The sequence below is a fragment of the Cetorhinus maximus genome, chromosome 20 (assembly GCF_964194155.1).
Source record: "Cetorhinus maximus chromosome 20, sCetMax3.hap1.1, whole genome shotgun sequence".
NCBI classification, from domain to species: domain Eukaryota; kingdom Metazoa; phylum Chordata; class Chondrichthyes; order Lamniformes; family Cetorhinidae; genus Cetorhinus; species Cetorhinus maximus.
Genome location: NC_135898.1, coordinates 87563988 through 87590015, shown reverse-complemented (window position 1 = coordinate 87590015; position 26028 = coordinate 87563988). Strand labels below are relative to the sequence as shown.

At 44.8% G+C, this 26028-nt stretch overlaps 1 long non-coding RNA gene across 1 annotated transcript; it reads right to left on the bottom strand.

Annotated features, from left to right (window-relative positions):
* Window positions 1–275: 275 nt before the first annotated feature.
* On the bottom strand, window positions 276–25703 carry LOC144694704 (uncharacterized). Its single transcript, XR_013579815.1, has 3 exons — window positions 25473–25703; window positions 2427–2486; window positions 276–450 (listed from the first exon to the last, which is right to left on the bottom strand). It is a non-coding gene; the product is annotated as an uncharacterized LOC144694704 (long non-coding RNA).
* Window positions 25704–26028: the final 325 nt, after the last annotated feature.

Sequence of the window (26028 nt, the reverse complement as noted above, 5' to 3'; positions counted from 1 at the left end):
TTGACATTGCTTCATTTTTGCTCAGCAAGTTGTTTCTTTTCTTCATACCCAACCTTTTTTGAAATTCATGTATCTTTCTGAAATTTGCTGATTGGTTCCTTGAGGGAGAAAAAAATGGAAACGTGGTCCTTCACGCAAAAATGTTGGACCATCCCGCCTTAAATCCATCCACCCCTTCTTCAAATATTGATCCTTCTCCGTGTTACAAAAATCTAATATGGACCCTGCACCAATCAACGTAGATGGCCAGGGCACCCAAACAACCCTTTGGTGATATTACAGCTATATACTGGCCTACGGAGACTGCACTGGCATAAGTTGAAGTCCTCAGAATTGGAGGGGAATACGTTGGTTACAAAAAAAATCGCTTCCTGGATTTCAGTGTCTGCTTTCTTTGTTCCGTGATGTCATGTAAAGCATCTTTGACCGTGCATATTTTTCTCAGGCAAGCTGTAAACAATGTTGAAGAGATAAGATTATCAGCTGATTGTATTGAATTTGGTGTGACTAACAAGGGATATACGCTCACAACATAGCCTCCACATCCCTACCAGTATAAGAATCCGCCCAGGTGAAAGCCTTATCACTTAGTTACTTGATACAGGGCAGAAGCCTGAGGCCTACAGGCAGTCAGATATTTAACAAGGATTAAACCCAGTACAGATTAATCTGATAATTCATCTGACGTTAGCCAGCACACGGTTTGAAGCAACAGAGACTGGAAGAGATAGGGAGATGTCATCTGTCAGTAAAACTATGGCCTGCACGCACAGTCTTTCGGCCTGGTTTTGTGAAGACAAGGTTGCCTTTAGTGTCTTGATGGGAATTCGATGGGTCAGAAGTCAAAGGTCAGTTTATGAATGCTTATCCGTTTGATAAAGCAGCAGGGGAGTGTATGGTGGAGGGGGCACAGAGCGAAGGGAAGCAATTTAGATTTTGTCTACCAAATTCTCATCATCAGGAGATGGAGAAATTGAAAAATAGTGTCTGCTGTTTACACTGCTTGACATTAGAAATTAATCAAGGAGAGGTCATCATAATCTGGAGTGCAGAAATCTGTCTCTGTTTCTCCAGAAATTGTGTGTTATTAGTACGCCTGTGTAAACCATAAAGCTTTAAAACGATTCTAAATACATGTAAGCAATAACATTCCCCTGCCTTGGAGGCCCCAAGTTTAAAACATGGACAGAGCTATAATGTGTTTGTTCATGAGACACTTAACACACATTTCTTAGAACTGACCCTTTATGATTAAACACCGAGATAAAAAAATCGAACATTTCAAGAAATTTTAACTTTTCCCTTTCCTGATATTCCTATATTCTTGTCGTTGCTAACGTATATTCATTTCTTACACGTTTTATTTCTCTGTGCCATGCGGAGCTGGAGCATTAGCCCGGATTTTCCTGACCTTTGCCCCCAGGAAGCGGCTATTTACCCAGGCACAGAAGTCGGGAAAGGGGTGGAGACTTAAATTGCCACGACGGCAAATACCAATGTTTCTGGATCTAGAAAGGAGCGGTGCTCCAATCCCGCACCAGAGAAGGGCGGGATTAGGAAAACTGCCTATGATGTATTGTAGAAATATTAGGAACAGGAGTAGGCCATTCAGCCCTCTCTTGAAAGCTCCAATTGTCCCAGCATCCATAGCTTTCTGAGGAGCATTCCAGATTTCCACCAACCTTTCTGGATATCCCCCCCTAAAATGGCCTAGTTCTAATTTTAAAATTACATCCCCTTTGACTCCCTCATCAGATGAAGTAGTTTTCCCACATCTACCCTATCAAATCCCCCCCTTTTAATTCTTTAAACACATTGATCAGATCGTCCCTCAGTTCCCTATACTCAAGACAATACAAGCAAAGTTTATGCCACTTGTCCTCACAATTCAACCTTCTAAGCCCCGGTATTATTCTGGGGAATCTGTGTTGCATCCGCTGCAAGGCCAAAAGATCCTTCTGAGGTGCGGTGCCCAGAATCGAATGACATTTGATGAGGGCTCTATACAATTGAAGCATAACTTCCTCCCCACACTTGCAACCCCCTTAAATTCACTGTTCCATTAGCTCTGATATTCATATATCCATGACCTGTTATAACTCTGACAACATGCTGGCCTACTTATTAATCTTATAACTATTGGCCTGATTATGACAGCTCTTGCATGGGTTAAGCAGCAGATACATTGGCCTTATTTGCCATACATTGATATTACAAACAAATGGTCATGATATCACTCTCACAGTATGCATAACAATACATATAAATACATAGAAGTTATAAAGTGGCAAAAAGCCATTTAGCCCAATCATTAGCCCTCCTTGTTAGAAAATAGTTCCAGGCCACCATCCAATCTCATTTCAATGATTCCAGTTTCTGTCTCAACTACTATCCCTAGAAGTGCATTCCACATTCTCACAACTCACTTTGTGAAGATGTTTATCCTGTCTCTGCCCCAAATCTGTTACATGTATTCAAGATACAACCTAAAATATAAAAGACAATTGCAAAAATAGGTATCTTCCTCAATAGCTCAATGGGCAACGGAACCATAATGCCAGTCAAGCCGACCTCCCTGACCCTTGGCCTCCCAGTGGACAGCCAATTCGCCTTTCACACAGACATAGTTCATTGGATCTCCACCCCTTCTGCACTGGGATTACCAGGACTTTTCTGAAGTTTGGGGGGGGGATGTAGAGCTTGGCCTGTGCTCACGGTAGGTGCAGCCCAGTTGAAGACACTCAATTGAGACTGGTTGTGGCAATTCCAGCCTCCTGTCCAATTTTCCTGTTGGCTGGGCATCACCACATTGGGAGCACCCAGAATGCATGGCACTATGGTCTGCTTCCAACCCTTGTGGACAGAGTTTTTAATAATTTTAAACTCTTAACCACCTACTCCTCACAAGGATGTTGAAGTCACAACCAGACCTCCTGGCAGGCAATCACTGCCAGCAAACACTTTGTTGTCCCTGCCACCAATGCTAGGTCCAGCAGGAGGTTAGACTTAAGCAAAGGAGAACCCAGATCATGCAAGTGGCCCAGGTTAGGAAATCTCGATACTGCTGGATGGGACTGGAGCAAAGCAGTTTAATGTGCCATATTTATCTAGTGCAGGGGCTGAAACATATTCTTTGATAAAGGCCCCAGGTTCAATTCCCTGTCCGTGATGAGACAACTGGAACAGAATTTTGCTTTGGAGTCGGAAACCTGAAGCCAGGATCAAATCCAGATCTCACAGTGCAAATTAGTCATCCAATATGATTTCCCAAGAAATGGCCAGTTGATGACCAGGGGGCATGCTCACCATGCAGTTAAGGACTGAGGGTGGGCTCCTGGTGCTGGAGGGCCAACAAGAGACCCTCCAACACTGAGAGACCGGCAACCTGCTGATACAGGTAAAGGAGAGAGAGGTACCTCAAAATGGAGTCACTCTCTCAGCACTTTTAAATGTTTTGAAAATAATAATGGCCACACACCTACCAGACCGCCGATGTGGAGAGTTTAATTATTCTGCAATGCTGCCTTTCCCAGCCCCTCCAGATCTGCTGCCGGGAGGCTGCCTGCATTCACTGACCATGTTTCAGCCACCATGAGGGGTTGGGGGCTGGGGGTGGGGTGCGTGAGGGCCACCTGTCGACGGTAAAATTCCAGTCGGTTTGGGAGAGGGGCTTTAATAGACCCCTTAGTCAGTCCAGTTGACTACCAACCCCTTGCAGACACAGTCTTTGAATCTCTGGCCCAGCCTCCTTGGGAACCAGCACATCGCTCTCCCAGGGTGATTTATTTTTTTGGTCCAGTAGTCTCCAGTTCCTTGCCCATAGCCCTTGTAGAATCTGGCCCCTGATTTCAGTAAGGGATGTTACGACTGGCCTGTCCAAACGTCGACTGAGCAGGCTGAGTTTGAAGACTGTTGCTGACATGGTTACATCGTGTACACTGAGACTTCAGTTCAACACTTAGGGAATGCCATATTAAACAAAGGCAGATATTTTCCGGCCCCATCATGGTGGGACCTGCCGTGGGAGACTCGCTGGCCCTGCCAAACGTCCATTGACTTTCGGTGGGACTGGACGATCCCGGTAGCGGGCAGGGGCCAGAAAGTCCCACCCAAAGGCTCTAAACAACCTCTTCAGGTGTATGTGAATGATCATCAAGGTGCTATTTAAAGAAGGGCAGGGGAGTTCTGGCCGAACATGCTGAGCACTTAAAAATGAAATGAAATACATGGCCTGTGATGTACTTTGCGCTGTTCTTAGAATGTGAAAAGTATTTGATAAATTCAAAGCCTTTTAATTGCAGAGAGAAAAAGTGCAGCTTAAAAATTACTTTAAACAATTGTACTGGGCAATTTTACATGGTTGCAAGTCAAACAATGAAAGCTCCAAAGCAGAAAAGAATGTTGAACAGAAGCAATGACGTTTTTCTCTATGTGAAGTGTTTTCAGAAGGTAGGAATTTTCATTAAATTTACACAAAAGGGGATATTGATGATAATCAGGTTTAACTGGTGCCTATGGAATGTGTCTAACCCGCCTTGTGTTTGAGTCTGCAGCCGATTCTACAGATTGATGTTATATTGGGTTATATTGTCTACTTTCCCTTCCATTGTCTGCTCTGGTTCATGGGGCAGCCCTCTCAGCCTCTCTGTCAGAAGATTGTGGGTTCAAGTCCCACCCCAGCGACTTAGATACAAAACCTGGACTTAGGCTCGCAGAGGAGTGCTGCACTGTGAGAGGTGCAGTTTTTCAGGTGATGCATTAAACTGAGGCCCTCTTAGGCAGGATAACAGAGATCCTGTGGCACTATTTTGGGGAAGAGCAGAGCAGTTCTCCAAAATGTCCCGGTCAATATTTATCTGTCACTCAACATCACTGACAAGTAATTATGAGGTCATTATCACACTGCTGTTTGTGGGATCTAGCTGTGCGCAATTTGGCTGCCACATTTCCTACATTATAACAGTGACAAAAGGTACATTTTTTTTCCGCTGTGAAGCATTTTAGGATGTCAAGTAATTGTAAAAAGCATTGTATAAATGCAAGTTGTTTTTGTAGCAGTCTGAAGAAATAAACAGCAATTGAGCCAACACTTACTGCTGCCAAAGATGCCACCATCTTATTTATATTACAGCACCACCCCTGAAGTCAGGGCTACGTTTGGCATCAATTACATACACTTCATCACCCGACTCCGCAACCTGCCTAGCCTGCCTCCCATCATTCACATTCTACATTCACTTCAATTTTTTGCATCTGATAAAAGCTGTTTGCTGGTTGCTGCAGGTGAAAATAATGTAGAAAGGTGTTAGTATATGTGTAAGTGAAAACAAGAGATAGATGCTCACTGATTAGAGGTATGAGGGTGATGACAGGACAGTTTTGGCACTGCACCTTTTCAGTTATGTAACAGCACTTTACCTTGTCGACTGTTGACACCTTCTGTTCACCTACTGACAGCCTAAGGGTGAGATTTCTGAAGTAGTTATGCTGGTTTCATGGCATGGTGGACACAAAATCTATCCGAGAACTATTCCACCAACTCCTCCTTCCAGGTTCCCCGAGTGGAAGTGACAGCGACCCAGAAATATAGGGCAGGTGTACTCAGGTTAGGCACTGGTTTCTCCGCTTTCTCCCAGTACTGATTCTTGCTGAGAAATGGGTCCTTTTGGCTCAGTTGGTAGCACTCTCACCTCCAGCACTGACAGCCTTGGGTTCAACATGCATCTCAGGACTGAAGCCACAAGTTAGGCTGATAGCTTGCCAGCAATGTTGCATTGACCACCCATCCTTGCCTCTGAGAAGATCATGGTGAGACTCCCAACTTCATAGTGATTGCTTTTACAACAAGCTGGTCACTTCAGAAGGTATTAAGAGTCAAATAAATAAATATCCTGCATTTATATGTGAACATACGAAGATACAAATTAGGAGCAGGAATAGGTCATTCAGCCCCTTTAGCCTGCTCCGCTATTTGATAAGATCATCAACAAGATGTCCCAAAGCACTTTACGGCCAGTGAAGTACTTTTGAAGTGCAGTCACCGTTGTAATTTAAGAAACAAGGCAGTCAATTTACACACAGAAAGCTCCTATAAGCAGCAATTAGATAATGGCCTGCTAATCTATTTTTGTGATGTTGGTTTAGGGACAAATATTGACAATGATACCAGGCAGAACTCACCCGCTTTTCTTCTGAATAGTGCCACAGAATCTTTTACATCTATCCAAGAGGGAAAATGGAGCCTTGGTTTAATGCCTCATCCAAAAGACAGCACCTCTGACAGAGCAGCACTCCCTCAGTACTGCACTGAAGTGCCAGCCTAGATTTTGGGCTCAAGTCTCTGGAGTGAGACTTGATATCTCAATCCTCTGACTCAGAGGCAAACATGTTTCCACAGAGACAAGGCTGACACAGTCCGTGTAGTATAGGTCCGGTGGGATTTTATAACATAAGAACATAGGAAATAGGAGCAGGAGTAGGCCATTCGAGCCCGCAAGACTGCTTTGCCATTCAACAAGATCATGGTTGACCTTCCACCTCAACTCCACTTTCCCACCATATCCCACACCCCTCTATTCCCTTAGTCTCCAAAAATCTAGCAATCTCAGTCTTGAATAGACTCACTGACTGAGCTTCCACAACTCCCCAGGACAGAGATTCACAATCCACTGAATGAAGAAATCTCACCCATTAAAACAGGCTAGACATGTTCCTGATCATTCCTTCCTCCTCTCTGGCGTCAGCCTTTGAAAATCTATAATGCTATGATGCAAACTGAACCTTGGGGCTACATAACCACCACCTGTACACAGCTGCAAACAGGAAGACGTGGACAATAAGTAGAATACCTCACTTCCTGTGTTGCGTTACCAAACTGATTTCACTTCCAAAACTGACCTCAGAATTTGTTTGTGTGTGCGATGCAGGTGAATTCTGGATTGTTCAGGCTCTGTGAAAGAAAAACTTTTAAAAATGTGCTGACACTGACACAATATCCTCCATCTGTGCAGATGCCTAATGGATTACTTCAAACCATCCACACAGATTGCCAGTTACTGTACATTATCTTCATTCAGGCCAGAGATATTTGACCTGGAGAACCCTTGTCATTTTATCTCATTGTTTACAGTGTTAACAAAGAGCTCAGTATTTTACCTTGTACTTTCTGAGGGAATCTCCGTTATTTATCTGAGATTTATAAGCTCCGTATGTTATCTGCAGCCTTCTCTGCCTGGCTACCGCCTCATAAATTTTAAACAACATTAGAGCAACTTTGGGTGGTCCAGAATATATGAATATCTATAGCAGATACCAGCTCATCCCTGCAATCTCCTCTTTCAAATAGTTACATCTGCCAGGGTAATGAAATCTCTTTCACTTCAGTTGCTTTGTTACTTAAAATTTTAGCTTCATGCTCCATTCCAAGTGCTGCTTCACCTTTCCATGTTATTCCCTCACACTGCTGAGTAATAAGACAGTCTCAATTATATTTCCTGATCTCTGTTTGACCAGTAGCTCCCATGAACTTCCCTCGTGGCTTTGTAGGTGATTTGGTTTTCCCTGTTTTCATTGGGTTAGTGTGCCAAGGGATATGGAGCTAATGTGGGTAAATGGAGTTGAAGGACAGATTTTTAAAAATTCTTTCATGGGTTCCGGGCATCGTTGGCTAGGCCAGCATTTATTGCCCATCTCTAATTGCCCTTGAGAAGATGGTGGTGAGACGCCTGCAGTCCATGTGGTGTGGGTACACCCACAGTGCTGCTAGGGAGGGAGTTCCAGGATTTTGACTGAAATCAGACATGACCTAATTCACAGAATCACAGAATAGTTACAACACAGAAGGAGGCTATTCAGCCCATCCTGTCATTGCTGGCTCTCAAACAATTCCCCTAGGGCCACTCTCTTGCCTTCTCTCCATAATTGAATGGTGGAGCATGATTGGGGGATTGAATGGCCTACTCCTGTTCCTATGAATGATGGAGAAAGCTCAAGAGCTGACTGACCTACTTCTGTTCCTGTGAATAGTGGAGCAGGCCTAAGGGGCTGAATGTCCTACTCCTAATTCTATGTTCCTATAAGCTGTAGAGATAAATGGTTCCAGGCTGGATTCGATGTTTGGTCTATTCCAGGTTAGATGTGGCAATTGTAGGAGTAGCCCAATTCATTTTGGTAATCTTAGCTATAGAGACAAGGAGAAAAAGCTTAGTCAGTGTTCCCAGTCCTGATCTCTCGTCAGCATCATCATCAGCTGTCCTTCAATTCGAGGGCGACGTCTACCCAGGGTCTGAGTTTCTGCATATGAATCAACAAGGCCAATTCTCAACTCACATATCTTTGGGCACATGAGGCAAGACATAGCATGAGGTAGTGGGATCCAGAGTGTAGGATTTGCTTCCTTTTTTGCCTTCTCTGCTGCCTGGCCTCTATGGCTGTGGATTGGAACAACAGTAGGCCATTCAGCCCCTCAAGCCTGCTCTGCCATTTCATTAGATCTGTACCTCAACCCTATTTGTCTACAGATGTCAAATGACATCAGGCTAGAGCTCAGTTGTCTTGTCTTCCATTGTGGAATAGCCTATTGGTGGTCACGCTTTTGAAAGCATCATGAAAAATAACTTCCTGAGCAAACTGTCAGAACACTGCCAGTGCTGGTGGAAACTGAGGAAAACACAGATATCACCTGTGCCTTTGCTGTTGCTTCAATTATTGCAATTGAAAAAAAAAACCCTTTTGCATTTACAAAGCACTTTTTACAACTCAGGGTGTCCCAAAGTGCTTTACAGCCAATTAATTACTTTTTCAAGCTTAGTAACTGTTCTTCTGCAGGCAACCATGGCAGCCAGTCTGTGCACAGCAAGATCCCACATACAGCAGAATAATAAATAGTCAGTGATTATCCAGTTTTGGGGATGTTGATTGATGAATGAACATTGGCCAGAACATAAAAAAAGAGTGCCACAAGACCTTTCAGGAACTATTTTAACCTACCCCTCAATTTGGAAAACTGACAGAGTTGGATACAATGCCAGAATTTACTCTTCAATGAATTCAGTGGGAATAATATTGAGTGGAGTATAAAATTGATGCTCCATCCGATCTCATCAGCTTTCCAACAGGCAGGTTAGGTTAGAATGTGCACCTCCCCCACCACCCATCCACACCCCCCCCAAACCCACTCCACCACCGCCCCCCCCACCCCTTATATCCATCTGAACAGATGAGTAGGTTTACCATCACATCCTCCAGGCAGCACCTCCCACAATACAGCACTCTCTCAATACTGCACTGAAGTGTCAAACAGACTTACACACTCAAGCCCTGGAGTTGGTTTGCAACCTACAGCCTTATATTGACACCTCAAGAGTTCTACCAATTGAGCCAAGCTGACACTTGATATATTTAACTTTACAAATATTAATTTCTGTGGGAAAACCTTCTTGGATTATTAACATTTCCTCCACTTTAAAGATAGACACTTGTCGAGAACTAATCTTAGTGGTTTCCTCCATTGACATTTCTCTTTAGGATTCACTCAGAATGTGCCTATTGCAAAATAAGGCACCCATCTATATTAAGATATATCAATCATTCTTTAGTTTGTACACTGAATTGGTTCTGATGGTTTAGATTGGTTTTTCCCCTTTATACTTCGTTAAACAGCAAAATTCTACAGAGAGCACTCTTTGGATTTTTGCTGTTCATATTATATTTAAAAGATGCTGAATGTCTTTCCCTGTTCAGAAGTTAATGTAAAGGACCAAAGCACATTGTGCAAGGCACCAAAATCGAAAAGAATAAATAAATGAACAAGAAAACTCAGAAAGTAATGATTACATGACACCAAGCTTGAGTTTTAAAATACTTTAGGAAGAAGAAGAAATGGATGGAAATGAGGAGTGTAGCAAAATACAAGGTTTGGTATACAAGGCTTGATTCCTCTATCGGGCACTCCTGGGCAATATCATGGAACTCTACGTCCCAGAGGTCTACATCCTGGAATTCTATATTATAGTAGCAACACCAACAACTTCCATTTACGCAGTGTCTTTAATCTAATAAAAATAATTCCAAGCCACTTCACGGTAACATTACAGAACAAAATTTGACACCGAGTTACATAAAGATATTGTCGTAATTATGGTTTTATTAGTGTGCAGTGTGCCTTTAAGAATAATATTTGTTAAGGAAGATCACATGATCTGTAGTAACCAATAGGAGAGTAGTGCAGGCTACCTCAGGAGCCAGTGTAGGGATAGAGTTGGAGTTGAAAGCACAGATGTAGTTGTTTCTGAGTATATTGCAAATAAACCTAATGTTTCTGCCCAAGAGGTTTCTGCTGATCAACTCTATCACTAAAAGCACAACTCGGCTGCCCTGCAAGAGATTTTTTTTAAAAATTCATTCACAGGATGTAGGCTTCACTGGCTGGACCAGCATTTTTTGCCCATCCCTAGTTGCCCTTGAGAAGGTGGTGGTGAGCTGCCTTCTTGAACTGCTGCAGTTCATGTGGTGTAGGTACACCCACAGTGTTGTTAGGGAGGGAGTTCCAGGATTTTGACCCAGCGACAGTGAAGGAACGACGATATATTTCCAAGTCAGGATGGTGAGTGACTTGGAGGGGAACTTCCAGGTGGTGGTGTTCCCATCTATCTGCTGCCCTTGTCCTTCTAGGTGGTAGTGGTTGTGGGTTTGGAAGGTGCTGTCTAAGGAGACTTGGTGAATTCCTGCAGTGCAACTTGTAGATGGTACACACTGCTACTACTGTGCATCGGTGGTGGAGGGAGTTAATGTTTGTGGATGTGGTGCCAATCAAGTGGGCTGCTTTGTCCTGAATGGTGTCAAGCTTCTTGAGTGTTGTGGGAGCTGCACTCATCCAGGTAAGTGGGGAGTGTTCCATCACACTCCTGACTTATGCCTTGTAGTTGGTGGACAGGCTTTGGGGAGTCAGGAGGTGAGTTACTCGTCGCAGGATTCCTAGCCTCTGACCTGATCTTGTAGCCACAGTATTTATATGGATAGCCCAGTTCAGTTTCTGGTCAATGGTAACCCCAGGATGTTGATAGTGGGAGATTCAGTCATGGTAATGTCATTGAACATCAAGGGGTGATGGTTGGATTCTCTCTTGTTGGAGATGGTCATTGCCTGACACTTGTGTGGCACAAATGTTACTTGTCACTTGTCAGCCCAAGCCTGGATATTGTCCAGGTCTTGCTGCATTTGGACATGGACTGCTTCAGTGTCTGAGGAGTCACAAATGGTGCTGAATATTGCACAATCATCAGCGAACATCCCCACTTCTCACCTTATGATGGAAGGAAGATCATTGATGAAACAGCTGAAGATGGTTGGGTCCAGGACACTACCCTGAGGAAATCTTGCAGTGATGTCCTGGAGCTGAGATGACTGACCTCCAACAACCATAACCATCTTCCTTTGTGACTGAAACCAGCAAAGAATCTTCCCCCTGATTCCCATTGACTCCAGTTTTGCTAGGGCTCCTTGATGCCACACTCTGTCAAATGCTGCCTTGATGTCAAGGGCAGTCACTCTCACCTCACCTCGGGAGTTCAGCTTTTTTGTCCATGTTTGAACCAAGGCTGTAATGAGGTCAGGAGCTGAGTGGTCCTGGCGGAACCCAAACTGGGCGTCAGTGAGCAGGTTATTGCTAAGCAAGTGCCACTAGATAGCACTGTTGATGACCCCTTCCATTACTTTACTGATGATCAAGAATAGACTGATGGGGTGGTAATTGGCTGGGTTGAATTTGTCCTGCTTTTTTGCATGCAGGACATACCTGGGCAATTTTCCACATAGCTGGGTAAATGCCAGTGTTGTAGCTGTACTGGAACAGCTTGGCTAGGGGCGCGGCAAGTTCTGGAGCACAAGTCTTCAGTACTATTGCCGGAATATTGTTAGGGCCCATAGCCTTTGCACAATCCAATGTCTTCAGCCATTTCTTGATATCAAGTGGAGCGTATCAAATTGGCTGAAGACTGGCATCTGTGATGCTGAAGACCTCCGGAGGAGGCCGAGATGGATTGTCCACTCGGCACTTCTGGCTGAAGATTGTAGCAAATGCTCCAGCCTTACCTTTTGCACTGATGTGCTGGGCTCCTCCATCATTGAGGATGAGGATATTTTTGGAGCCTCCTTTTCCAGTGAGTTGTTTAATTGTCCACCACCATTCACGACAGGATGTGGCAGGACTGCAGGGCTTAGATCTGATCCGTTGGTTGTGGGATCGCTTAGCTCTGTCTATCACTTGCTGCTTATGCTGTTTGGCATGCAAATAGTCCTGTGTTACAGCTCAACTAGGTTGACACCTAATTTTTAGGTATGCCCACAGTGCCAGTCTTGAGTTGCTAGATCTGTTTGAAATCTATCCCACTTAGCATAGTTGTAGTGCCACACAACATGATGGAGGGTATCCTCAATGTGAAGATGAACTTCGTTTCAGTCCTATTGATACTGTCCTGGACAGATGCATCTGTGGCAAGCAGGTTGCTGAGGATGTGGTCAAGTATGTTTTTCCCTCTTGTTGGTTCCCTCACTACCAGCTGGAGACCCAGTCTCGCAGCTATGTCCTTTAGGAATCGACCAGCTTGTTCAGTAGTGGTGTTACCGAGCCACTCTTGGTGATGGACATTGAAGTCCTCCACATTCTGCACCCTTGCCACCCTCAGTGCTTCCTCCAAGTGATGTTCAACATGGGGGAGCACTGATTCATCAGCTGAGGGAGGGCGGTACATGGTAATCAGCAGGAGGTTTCCTTGCCCACGTTTGACCTGACGCTATGAGACTTCATGGGGTCCGGAGTCGATGTTGAGGACTCCTAGGGCAACACCCTCCTGGCTGTATACCACTGTGCCACCACCTCTGCTGATGGGATGTTGATGGTGGTGTTTGGATATTATCTGTAAGGTACGATTCTGTGAGGATGACTATGTCAGGCTGTTGCTTGACGAGTCTGTGAGACAGCTCTCCCAATTTTGGCACTAGCCCCCAGACGTTAGTAAGGAGGACTTTGCAGGGTTGACAGGGCTGAGTTTTCCGTTGTCGTTTCTGGTGCCTAGGTCAATGCCTGGTAGTCCGTCCGGTTTCATCCCTTTTTTGCGACTTTGTAGCGGTTTGTTACAACTGAATTCAAATTCCACCATCTGCCATGGCTTGATTCGAATTGGATTCCCAGAGCATTACCCTGGGTCTCTGGATTAATAGTCCAGAGATACATTAGTGCAGGTGACCAAAAGTTTGGTTAAATAGTTGAGTTTTAAGGAGTATATTAAAGGTGGGGAGAGAGGTAGAGAGTCAGAGAGATTTAGAGAGGGAATTCTGGAGCTTAGGGCCTTGGCAGCTGAAGGTAACCAATAGTGGACTGATTAAAATCTGGGAGGCTCAATAGGCCAGAATTAGAAAAGCGCAGATATCTCAGAGGGTTAAGGGGCCAAAGGAGACTACAGAGATAGGGAGGGGCGAGACCATAGGGGGATTTGAAAACTAGTATGAGAGTTTGAAAATTGAGGTGTTGCTTAACTGGGAGCCAATGTAGGGCAGAGAGCACAGAAGTGAATGGGAGGCAGTGCAAGTTGGGAATGGGCAGCAGAGTTTTGGATGTCCTCAAATTTACTGAGGGTAGAATGTGGGGATCTAGCCAGGAGTGCATTGGAAGTCAAGTCTAAAGGTAACAAAGTATTTCAGCAGCATATGAACCCAGGCAGGGGCGTGGCAGGCAAGGTGGAAACAGGTGGCCTTAGTGATGGTGCAGGTATGGGGTTGGAAACTTACCTTGGGGTCAAATATGATGGTTGTTGAGGCAGAGGCGAGAACCAGATTGGACTGATTAGGAAGATAAGCATGGATTTGGGAGGTGACAAAAGGTTCGGAAAGGGCCAGCCTCGAAATTCAATGCCACGTCCATTTTTCAGGTGCAAAATAAACACAATACGGCAGTGGGGCCTTAGCCACATGTTACGTACTGGATTTGGCACCCCACCCCTCCCCACCACACCAATCACTACCCCCCCCCCCCCCCCCCTCCTCATCCCTGCTTCAGCAGTGAGGTGCCTGGGGATGCACAGCAGCCATCTAAACCTCGCTGGGCTCTTGTAAATGACACCCAAAGCCTAATATCGCTTAGTGTGACCAGTTAGTGTTGGCCTTCCAATTTCTAAGCCATCATGTCAGATCAGATTCATCAAGGCTCTGGGACAGAGGGCTATTGCTGCTGCTGTCTCTGTTTAGTTCACATAATCAGTTAGCTTCTTGTGTTGGACTTTGACTTTCTCAAGGCATGTTTCACTTCATTTTTCAAGCAATAGTTTACCGCTCCTTGTTGATAAGCTGCAGGATTTTTTTTTTCATTTCTCGTGACGATGCTATTAGTCGCCAATTACAGTGATTTACAACAATACGGCACACACACAATTAATCCTGCTGGCAGTCACAAGCCAAAGATCATTTCCCAAGACAAAACGGAGCAGAATACATAGCTGGCAGCAATCATTTCTGTACTTAAGCACATCTCTGCATTATATAAATGTCTCCTAGTGCCATTCAGTGGGAGACAGGATGGAAAATTGCTGAGCAACATCGTGGAGAGTCAAAACTCACTTTACAACCAAACATTTCCCTCTTGGACAGTGATTGTGGGAAAAATACCATTCTAGGAAATGTGCTGTGGTTGACCCTTTCCCTGCTTAATAAGCCAGGTCCCTGCATTGCACATAGTGGACTAATGATTTAAAAATACACCTGTGTTTGAGAGCCCCTTCTCGCCCTCGCTGCCTTCTTTTCCTACCAATTATCTGTGCTCTACTCCTGAGGGCTGGAATGTGGTTCCATGGGACACTGCAATCATTCTTTATATGTGAGAATAAAGAATTACTCATTCATTCAACCATAGGGTGCATCCCTGGGTCATTGGAGGAATTGCCTTTATAAATTTTCACGTAGGAATGCATTCTGCCCGAGCAGAGGATGATGTCTTGATGCTTCTATTATCACATCCTTAAGTGTGGAAATCAGAAAACTTTTTATCTGCTACTTAACACATACAGAGACTCTTATAACTGGTCAAGATTTTCACAATGCTGGATGACTGAGCAACCTTTTGGATATAAAGTCCAGTCAGTGGGTAACACACAAGCCACACAGAAGTGGGTGGATTTATAACGTTAGACTACCAAACTTTGAACATGCCCTTGATTTAAGCACAAAATCCATGTTGACATTCCCAAAGCAGTGCTGCACTGACAGAAGGGCAGTACTAAGGGAGTGCTGCTTTATTGGAAGTGATGTATTTTGGATGCGATGTTAAACTGTCTGCCTTTCAGATCAACACATAAGATCCCATAACACTATTTAAAAGAAGAGGAAGGGAGTTCTTCCTTGTGTCCTGGCCAATATTGATCTTTCATTGAACATTACCTGAAAAAGAAACTATCTGGTCATTATCACATTGTTTTCTGTGGGAACTTGCTGTGCGCAAATTGGTTGCCTCATTTCTACATTAACTGTACTTCAAAATTACTGCATTGGCTGCATTAGGCCATCCTAGCGTTGTGAAAGGCACTGCAGAAATGCAAGTTTCCCTTTCTTGCTTTGACATATTCCCCATCCAAATTGCTTCTCTATCCCTCAAAGCTGCTGACCCTTTGCTGGGCTTTAGCTTCAAGGGTACCAGCGACCCTCCCATTCTTCACCCAGTAATGAGCCCAGACTAAGAGATATTTGACTGCAGGGTATCATAACCCAGCATGGTCCTGTCCTAACCTGCACTCTACATATATTCACATTCCAACAGTCACTGCATTATAGCAGGGCAAGAACCCTGGAGGTAGTACCCCATCCAAGTAGCCATCCTGTATGTGTGTGCCTACGCGCTGCTAGCTGGAACATTATTTGGCAGCAGAGGAAAATTGCAGTTATGCTCTAACCATGTCTTCGCTCAAAGAGTATTGTGTCCAATTCTGGACACCATATTTGAGGAAGGACGTCAAGGCCTTGAAGAGGGTGCAGAGGAGATTTACTAGAAGGGTATCAGGGTGAATGACTTTAGTCATGTGGAGAGAGTAGAGAAGCTGGGATTGTTCTCCTTTGGGGAGAAAATGCTAAGCATGTTAAGAGGAGATTGAATAGAGGTATTCAAAGTCGTGAGGGATTTTAATAAAGTAAATGGAAAACCAAATCAGTAACCAGAGTATACATACTTCATTGACAAAGGAACCAAAAGGGAGACAAGAAGAATGCTTTTAAAGCACAGTGGGCGGAATTTTACACTGGTGGGAATTTATGGTCCCGTCGAAGACAATTGACTTTTGAATAGCTCAACTCACTGCGTTTTCCAGCCCTGCCTGTGCCGCAATGGAGCCGTAAAATTCTGCCCAGAGAGTCGTTAGGACCTTGGTGGAAGTAGATTCAATAGTAGCTTTCAAAGGGGAATTGGATAAATACTTGGAAAAGAGCACTTTGCAGGGGCTGTGGAGAAAGGGCAGGGGAGTAGGGCTAATTGGCTAGCTCTTTCAAAGAGCCAGCATGGGCACCGTGGACTGAATGGCCTTTTTCTGTGCCGTTTAACTTCATGATTCTAAGTGAGTACACTCCTTCCAGTGTGAGTGACTGAGAATCTTGATTTACTTACACCCCCATCCCAGCCCTAGTCTAGTGGCACTGTGATAAATGGTAGCATCCCCACTGCGACATTGACAAAAGGCTATCATTACCTCAGCACTGACAAGGGATTGTTCTGGGTATCAGAGACTTGTGTATTGCCTCCCTTATAGTCTGGAGCTATCCCTGAAGCCTTGAATATAAAAGGAAATTAATCTAGTGCCTCACTACAGCAGTAAAGTATCTCAATGCATTTACACTTGGTGAGCTAAAAGCTACTGAAAATTGTAAATGGCATAAAGATTAATACATCAGCTATAAGTTATTCATAGACAGCCTTTGAAAAAGAGCAATTTGATTGTTAAAGTAAATGGCATCAATGTGTAGTAAGTGCCCTTGTATCTAAAGTTATGATGATTAGTCTATTACAACAGTGACCCCACTTCAAAAATGCTTAATTGGTTGCAAAGCGCATTGAGATGTCCTGAGGTCACTATATAAATGCCAAGTTCTTTGTTAGTAATAATGACTGACCCCTGGTGGCTCAATGACAAAGTACTCTGTGTGGTTTGATAGTGTGCCAGATTTCAGTTTCAATTGCTCAATGGCCTGGGTTAGCTAAACTCCGGGGCAGCCTTACAATTATCCATGGTGTCAGACAGGGAGCAAAGGTCACTGGGCCAATTTCAAAGCAAACCATTCCAGATTCTCCTTTGTCCACAATCACACCATCTGGCCTTTGCCCGATCAACTGGGCTACCAGCTGCTCGCCACTGTTCGGACATTTTTTACTGGAATGTGTGAGTGAGTGGCTGCGAGGGGGATAGGATGGGGCCTAGTTGTGATTCCTCCATGATCAAATTAACTTCCATCACATCGGGCCTAGATTTTCAGATTGGCGTTACCTTAAGCTCAGTCCTTTGACGCCGATGTTAAAATATCGCCAATCGGGAAACCTAGGCTTCACTCGCAAAGGAAAAATGGTCATTAGAGTAAGGTAGTGGATTGCTGTTGTGGGCCTGTATCGTGTTAGCTCATTCAGAAAGGGGAGAAACTGGTAAAGAAATAAAAGATATGTGATCGTCCTAGTTGTTTTCCTACTGGGATATGTACTGTCTCACTGATTAAAGCACTCAATAATGCCTCAAGATTTTACCAAACAGCTGTCTCAGCTTGAAGCCAGCATCAACATTCATTACTATTTCATTTGGTACCGAGACAGATTTGGGCATGTAACCTTTTTTTCTCCCCTCCTCTCCAATTTGGAGTCACACACCCTGCTGGAATCTACTCTGCGGGAAAAGCTATCGAACAACATGTTGAAGTGGTGCTGCTGCCAGAGCCTGAGTGATTATCGTGGAATGTACGCTGAACATTCTCCTCGCTCCTCACCCCACCCCCCAACCGCCCCTCTCCGATCATTGCCACGGCCTTGACAACAATGAAAGTGCCACATTGTACCTGCAGGTTCCCACCGAGCTGGGTGGGGTTGCAGGGAATCAGCCACACACTCCACAAAAGGGAGTCACATTCCTCTCTGCATTCAGTACTAAATGTTCCAAATGGACAAGGACAACAGCTCAGGCAAAGCAAGCACGGTAAGTGCTAGACAATGAGTGCCAATCAGCTCCCGTAGTCTCTCCAAAGAGGCTTAAGTGCTGGGCCTATCATTAGTAGATAAAATTGAGGGGTGGAAAGAAATGCTGGGAGGTTTACTCTCAATGTGCTATTTTATACTTTATCTCTTTCTAAGAAAAAATATTTTCTTACTATAGAAAGTTTGTGAAAAATGCTTGCCCTTAAAGCGACATTGTTTTATATAGATCACAGAATTAACAGCACAGAAACAGGCCATTTGACCCAACAGGTCTGTTGTGTTTATGCTTCACATGAGCCTTCTTGCACCTGCCTTCATCTAACTCAAGCAACATATCCTTCTATTTCTTTCTCCTTCTGTTATGCCCACTAGAGATGGCAGGCCTCATCCTAGTTCAACATCTCATCTACCACAATGGAGTGTCAGCCTCCATTACTTAACAAAGTCTCTGCATGGGGTTTGATCTCATAACTTTTTAACTCAGGAACAAGAGAGCTGCCATTGTGGGAGATGTAACTCCAAAGCCTCACAACAGAGGTTTTTAAAGTTTATAGTATGGGGTTCACATTCACCTCTAACAAATGTGACAAGTTTATGGACCTCGTTGTCACCGACATTGAGACATTCAGTTGCCTCTGCTGCATTTCCCAATTCCCCAGTTTAAAATTCCTCATGCTTCATGACTTTACCTCTCCCTATCTCTGTAAGCTTCCCCAACTCTACAATCCCTCAGAACTCTTCATTCCTTTCGTGTACCTTTCCGACTTGGCTTATCCCCCCCATTATTGGCGGTGCCTAAGGCCAGCCAAGCCCTATGCTTTGAAATTCTTTGTCTAAATTTTACCATCAACCATTGTCCTCCCCTTTTCAAAACCTGCCAAGTTTGAAAACCTATGATTTAGATGTGAGCAGATGTGTATAAAATTGAATGTCCTAGTAGTACATAGAAAGGAGGGGAGAAGGCACTTATATCATTTCGGAGCCTCTCTTGCTGGCAGCAGATTTCAGGAATCAGTGCACCCTGTAAATATCCAACAGGTGGGTTGGCATAAATTTGGAAAATTATCTTGCCAAAAACAGAAATACGCCTTTGATGTAAAGAATTAGTTGCAGCCACGTGTCATGGAGCTGAGATATGGATTCATCCCCTGGAACAAGAAGGGTGACAGGTGGGAATTCAGCTATCAGAAAGGGACTGACTAGAATTGTCCATTCCAGCATCCCCATGGCCTGGGCATGAGGAATTCCCTGATGGCACTCCCGATCCACACTGGAAGCAGCTAATCCTGGCATTTCTTTTTTAATTGACTCTCAGATGTGGACGTTGCTGGCCAGTCCAGTATTTATTACCATCACTAGTTGCCCTTGAGAAGGTGGTGGCAGGCCTTCTTCTGACAATGCTGTTGGGTTGGGAGGTCCAGGGTTTAGATCCAGTGACAATGAAGGGACATCGATATATGTCCAAGTCAGGGTGATGTGTGATTTTGAAGGGAACTTGGAGGTAATGGTGTTCCCATGCGTTTGTTGCCCTTGTCTTTCTAGATGGCGGAGTTTGCGTGTTTGGGAAGTGCTATCATAGAAAATTATACCTTATGACCTTTCCTACTCTGAAATACTTTTTGCATAACTGTGTCAAAGAGAACAGGTTACTTCTGGTATCACGTCAAAGGAAAACTGACAACCTTCCATTATTTAATTTCCTATTGCTCTTAATCAGTGAAGTGTCTTAATTACCTATGGTGGAAAATTTGCTTCATTACTTAGTGAAGCTTTGGGCCAGATTGATCCAGTCAGTGAGACTGTTATAATCTCTGATTCCTGCATTCTCTGGCTATGAGACCAATGAATGCACAAAGCACACTTCTGTTTGAGTTTGAAAGTACAAAGATAAAAAAAAAATATAAAAAGAAATGACTTGGAACCTTCATATCTGCCAAGGCAGCAAACCACACTGGTGGTAGGTACTTGTGGTGGCAATGAAATTCTTCTTCCTCCCTAGTCCAAGGTCTACAGCTGGCTTCAATTGACCTTATTGTATAAAGCCAGTCGCTGTGCAGCATAATTGCTGTTGACTATTTTCTCATCTCACACCCATCCACCCCCACACCCTGATCTGATTCCCTGTCCTTCAGGCTGGGGATAGGAGAGGGCTCTTGGGCCTTGCTTTCACGGTCACTCTTCAAGGCAGTGAGTGTCAGCAGACCACTTAACACTGGAGGACATTACATCCAGGCCTGATCCAGTGATGAGGTTCAACTCCCTAGTGCAAGTATTGGGATCCTCCCAGTTTGTTTTTTAATCAGCTCTTTGAATGATTCCACCTAGTCATTGCGATAGGTAACTTAACAAATAATGCTTGCATTTATATGGAGGCAGTTGTCTCAATACTATCCCCTCTGAGTCAGAGGTTTGTGGGTTCAAGTCCCACTACAGCGGCTTGAACACCTTAATACAGGCTGACCACTTGAGTGCAGTACTGAGGGAATGCTGCAGTGTTGGAGGCGATGTCTCCCAAATGTGATGTTTTGCCAAAGCCCCATGTCCTATTCAGGTGGATGGAAAAGATCCCATGGCACTACTTGAAGGCCAGGTAGTTCTCTTGGTGTCCTGGCCAATGTTTATCGTACAACCAAACAGCAGATTTTCAGGCCATTTATCATACAGCTGATTGTTGGGCCTTTTGCCTGCAAAACAAGCAGTGACTGCACTTCAAAAGCAATTCATTGGCTGTAAAGCGCTTTTGGCCGACTGGATGATGTGAGAGGTTCTATATGAATGAAAGCCCTTTCTTATACAGTTGCTTTTCATGTCAAAACACCTCAAAGCGCTTCAGACAGAATAAGTTACTCTTGGACTGCTGTGAGTTATGCTGTGTGGGCCAATTCAGAACCCATTCTGTGCCAGTAATGTCCCAACCAGCCATGACATGAATGACCAATTTAGAAAAAGGAAAAAGAAAGACTTGCTTTTAAACAGCGCCTTTCATAACTTCAGGACGTCCCAAAGCGGTTTACCGTCACTGAAGTGCTTTTGAAGTGTAGTCACTGTTGTAATGTCGGAAACGCAGCAGACAATTTGTACACAGCAAGGTCCAACAATCTCATGACCTCTGCCACCTAAAAGGACAAGGGCAACAAGCATATCAAAGCCCCACCACCTCCAAGCTCTACTCCAAGTCACACACCATCCTGACTTGGAAATAGATCGGTTGTTTCTTCATCGTCGCTGGGTCTAATGGAACTTCCTATCTAACAGCATTGTGAGTGTACCTACACCACATGGACCGCAGTGTATGAAGAAGGTGGTTCACCACCATCTTCTCAAGGGTAATTGGGGATTGGCAATAAATACTGGTCTTGCCAGCGATGCCCACATCCCGAGAATTAATAAATAAAATGAAAACTGCAGTGCAGTAATGTTGGTTGAGGATAAACTTTGGCCCGGGCATCAGGGAGAACTCCCCTGCTCTTCTTCGAAATAGTGCCACGGGATCATTACATCCACCTGAAAGGACAGAGGCGGCCACTGTTTAATACCTCATCTGAAAATCGGCACCTCCAACAGTGCAGCACTGAAGTGTTGGCCTGGATTTTGTGCTCAAGTCTCTGGAGTGGGAATTGAACCTTTGACTTTGTGAGTCAGAGCCACGGCTGATAAAACTGAAGCTTGGCAGCCTGATCTACTTCATACATAAAGCTGAACGCAGTCTCACCGTTGAAACAGGGCTTCCTGAAGCAACCTCCCTCTGCCATATTGAAGCTTGATCACCTCACTCGATAAAAATGGCTCGGAGGGTTATTGGTCGCACTTCAATGACATCTGAGGTGTAACCGAATCTGTTGGACATTTTTCTTCTTCTTATTCTCCCTGGGAATATACATACAGCAGAATTCCCACGGGGAATCTCATACACCTTCAAAGTAAGACCAAGGAAAAGACTACAAACTGCATAGCAGTTCTGCAGGGAAATGCAATGAAAAACAACAAAAAAAACCCCAACCCTTTCCTAACAAGACTCTTCAGACCTGCCAGAGTTTAACTTTTGAGTTTGCATTTTTTAAAATTCTTTCATGGGGTCTGAGCATCATTGGCAAGACCAGAATTTATTGCCCATCTCTAGTTGCCCTTGAGAAGGTGGTAGTGAGCTGCCTTCTAGAAGCTCTGCAGTTCATGTGGTGTAGGTACACCCACAATGCTGTTAGGGAGGGAGTTCCAGGATTTTGACCCAGCGACAGCGGAGGAACGGCGATATATTTCCAAGTCAGGATGGTGAGTGGCTTGGAGGGGAACTTGCAGGTGGTGGTGTTCCTGTGTACCTGCTGCCCTTGTCCTTCTAGGTGGTGGAGGTTGCGGTGTTGTCAAAATGTGCTGTTCATTCCTTCCCAAATTGGACATCTGTTTGCAATAGATGTCACTCGCACTGAGCATGTTCCTGGTACAAAAACAGTCAATGTGCTGCCCTCAAGAATTACAATGTCTTGTTTGGTATCACTGCAGTTTTCATTAAGCCCGATGAGCTTCACATTCAAACAGAAGTTTACGAAGCTGCGGGTAGTGAGCGGAGAATCAGCATTGCTACTCTCAACCCACATTTCCAGATGCTATCTCTAACTCAATGCTACTATGACTAATGTAAAGTAGAATAAGATTTACTCTCATGCCTATCAAGCTGATAGGACCATTGGGCGGAATTTTACACCGGCTGGATTTTACGGTTCCACCGAAGTGAATGGGCTTTTCGATGGCTTGCCGCATTTTACAGCCCCGCCCCCCTCCCACCGTGACAGGGATGTGAAATTCCTCCACGGGAATATAACAAGTGAGACAACCAGGTAGAAAATCATCTTGGAAAATTGTTTGCACGGCTTGCTGAGTACTTCCAGCATTTTCTATTTTTATTTCAGATTTCCAACATCCACAGTATTTTGCTTTTGGTTTAGGTGTTTGATGGGCACCTGCTGTACGACCTGCACAATATCTCGACCCACCCTAGTCAATCAAACTCAATATCGGGCAGGATGTAATACAGGCGGCTGAGTGATATCGCCAGAGACATGTTGCTACCCAAACTTGTCAACAATGGAGGTTTTTAGCTTCTATAAGGATTCTGGTGTCTTGCTTGAGTTACCTTTGTAAATCAGGGAGAAACTTCCAGAATGTCGCTTGGAGGTTAAGTGCATTGAGCAGGTTCCCCAAAAGTTTGGATTGCACACAGCTTATGGAAGGAACAGGCTTGATGGGACTGATGGGTCTTTCTCTGTCCCTTATCAAATAAGTCCAAACATCACTACATTTATTTAGTCACGGGGCGTTTAAGCCATATATCTGATTCTACATTTTCATGTACAGCTTTGTCTCAACAAACAGGCTGAGACCCTGTACTCCAGAAATAAAGGCTGAGAGGTGACCCGATTGAGATCTTTAAAATGATGAAGGGTTTTGATAGGGTGAATGTAGAAAAAGATATTTCTACTTCTGGGGAGTACAAAACTAGAGGCAATAAAGATTTTTTAAAAAGCCATTAATAAATCCAATAAGGAATTTAGGGGAAATGTCATTACCCAGAGAATGTGGAACTTGTTACCACAAGGAGTACAGTAGTTGATGCAAATAGTATTGACACATTACACACGAGGGAGAAAAGAATAAAAGGATACTCAGATAGGGTTGGATGAAGCAGGGAGAGAGGAGGCTCATGTGGAGTGCAAGCACCTGGATAGACCAGTTGGGCTGAATGGGCAGTTTCTGTGCTGTAAATACTATGTATGCAGAATAACTAAGTCTTGAACGTTGATCTCTTAACTTAAACTTGAAATGGATGGGGAGATGTCCTGCCATTGGCAGAAGATGCATTGCAACTCCAGAAGACTGGGCATGAAGCTCAGCTTGTGATCTAAAACGAAGATCACTCAGAAAAGAATTATGAAAGAGGATGAGGTATTTTCTTAATGCCTGTTTGTAGAGCTATCAGAAACAAGGGATGATGTCCAATGCTGGCTGTGTTTGAACTAAAGGCCATTTAAGGATTTATTAAGTAGCGCAATCATCTTCAATTAAGTATATGTTCATCAGAAAGGAAAATGGCAAATATGTCAGCACCTTATTGAACAAATAAAGCTGATTGCACCATAGTCATATGGACATGAAAGCCAAATAAATAAAGCCATTGAATTAGGGGCTTACACAGTCTGCACCCATTAGCTAGACACTATAGACTTTGTGAGCCATGAAATGGTGATACTTCAAGTCCCCTTTCCTCCTCACTATTCCACTTCTGTAATCCACTTGGGAGGTACAAGCCAACTCTTATAAGCATAAAATGATAAGAAGACACTGACGATGGATGGTTAGTTTAGGTTGGTTTGCTTTGGCTGTCCTCCTGTGGGCCAGCTGCTCCCTCTGCGGTGACAGAGGATGAGGTTGAGGGGGTCACAGACAAAGGGGACTTGGAGGGAGAGGACAGCCCCTGAGTTTCCTGAGTGGATGATTCAGGGGTGTCCTGCCACCGCTCCTCCTCCTCCCTTTGGGTGCCCAAGGGCTCCGGCCTGACTCCTTGAGGGGAAGGAACACCTGGAGGGACGTCGAGGTGCCCTGTTTCCCACTCGCGTTGCCACTGCAGGAGGTCACCCATGGCTACCATGATGGAGTGCAGGTCTGCGCACCTCTCTGTGTTCTGCTGGATCAGGGTCTCCATGGTGCCCGCCACCTTCTCATTGGGACCTCCATACGTGTACATATGGGCACCACTCCATCAGAGAGCAGGTGGACACACTCCTCCAACTTACATGCCACTCTGTTGAGGACTTCCAACAGCTCTGCGTGATGTTCTCCTGCCTTCTACTGACTCTCCACGATGAGTTGGAAGGCCAAATCCAGAGGCTCGTCCTCTGACTCGGACCTTACAGATGCCTCTTCCTCGGCAGTCCTCCGAATGCTGAGGAGCTCAGCTCAACCTACCTTTTCCTGCTGCGGACACGTGTCCGTGCAGTGACTACCAGATTGTGGACCCAAGCCTGCTGGGTCCCACTGAGGTGTGTGTCTGTGCGCTGGTGGAGGGTGTGGGTGAGCGCTGTGACAGATCTTCCAGGCTGCTTATTTCCAGCTCTTCAATGGAGGAGGTGTCCTCTTGGCTGGAGGTGAGGATCTGGCTGGAGCTGAGGGACTGGCTGGCTGAGGGTGTCAGTCGCTTGGCAGAGTTCCCTGTGAACTAAAGTAGAGATAAGTAGTGCATGGCAGCAGAGTCAAAGGCAGGAGAGAGAGCACTCACATTTGCGTTGAGAGAGGGATGACGTAGTGCAGGATCCTCACATGGGTGTTTGCCGCTGACCTCATCGTCGCCGCAGGCAGGGTCCACGTCCTCACCAGTCAGTACGATGGCTCACTCCTCAGAGTGAGTGAGGGGCCTAATGTGGGCAAATCCACGCCCGGTCTGGAACCTCTCCCTGCTGTTGTCAGCCAGCTTCTTCTGCATTAAAACAGATGGAGAGAGTGTGAGCAGGACACGTGGCGCTGAGGGGAATGTTTGTGTAGTGAGCGGAGCCATGGACAGGATGAGGACATTAGCTCCAGAGGGTATGAGCCTGATGGAGATGTGAGGGTGTGTGTGAGAGTTAGTGGTGTTGTCCCTTGAGGTGTGAGATCCCTGTGGATGTGCAATGAGTTTGTGAGTGTGTGAGTTGACAGTGATGAGAAGAGTGACTTACCAAGGCGGAACGGATGAGAGCATTTGGCACTGACTGGCTATCCTTTTTTGCAGGGTATTAGCACTCACCACCGCTACCACCACCTCCCCTGCTGGATTTGTCACCTTTCTTGCTGGTCTT